The following is an 802-nucleotide window of genomic DNA, read 5'->3' as shown; positions in this document are numbered from 1 at the left end:
GGGAGGGGTGTCCCCAGCATTGCATCTTGGGAAATGTAGTCTTTATAAGTTAAGTGCATTGGGAGAAAAGGAATCAGGACAAACATACTCTGAATTATGTGTAATATATACCCCTATCTGTTTAAATAATTTCAGTCTAGTCGGATCAAGGTAGATTGACATCTGTGAGACCTGAGAAATTAGATGAGTAGTGTTCGTCAGCACGATGTTTCACTGAAGAGTTAGAGGAAAATTTAACAGGAGCCTAATTAAAACTCATAAACCGTGCCTGTTGTGTAACACCAGCTTTTTAAAATTAAAAGTCAAGCGAGTCTTCACAGTACGGTTAAAATATATCTCCTAGAGACACTTTTATTTTGTTAATATACAAACTAATTTTGGAACAAAGTCTTCAGTAAAAAATTCTCTCTTGCCTTCCTCCAACCACAAAAGCCAGTAGGATTTTTACAGTGAAACAAGTTCATATCTGACGTCCTTTTTTCACCTTTCTGAATAAGCCTTGAGGTTTGTCGAATACTGAATTATTGTAATTAAGCAGCTATGATTCCCAGAAAGTTTCCAAACTTATGGCCCATTTCTGCTAATTTTCCTAGCACAAGTTTAACCACATTCTGCATGTAAATAAGGGGGAACTTCCAGTATATAGTAGCTTAGATTGAATTAATAATACATGGTATGCTTTTTAGTTTAATATTTTAATTAGATATTTGTTGTTTTGAAGTATTTTTAGATATACTGAACCAAAAAGAAAACATCAATAAAATTCCAAAATTAGTAATTAACTATGCAGTATAAATTTTCT

General features: G+C 33.2%; 1 protein-coding gene across 1 annotated transcript in view; it reads left to right on the top strand.

Annotated features, from left to right (window-relative positions):
• The window catches only part of SVEP1 (sushi, von Willebrand factor type A, EGF and pentraxin domain containing 1), a 173,991-nt gene that overhangs the window by 103,486 nt on the left and 69,703 nt on the right, over positions 1-802 (top strand). The window lies entirely within an intron of this gene.

The sequence above is a fragment of the Otolemur garnettii genome, unplaced genomic scaffold (genome assembly GCF_000181295.1).
Source record: "Otolemur garnettii isolate 467f Iridium unplaced genomic scaffold, OtoGar3 scaffold00014, whole genome shotgun sequence".
NCBI classification, from domain to species: Eukaryota; Metazoa; Chordata; class Mammalia; order Primates; family Galagidae; genus Otolemur; species Otolemur garnettii.
This window is presented reverse-complemented; position numbering and strand designations above follow the sequence as displayed.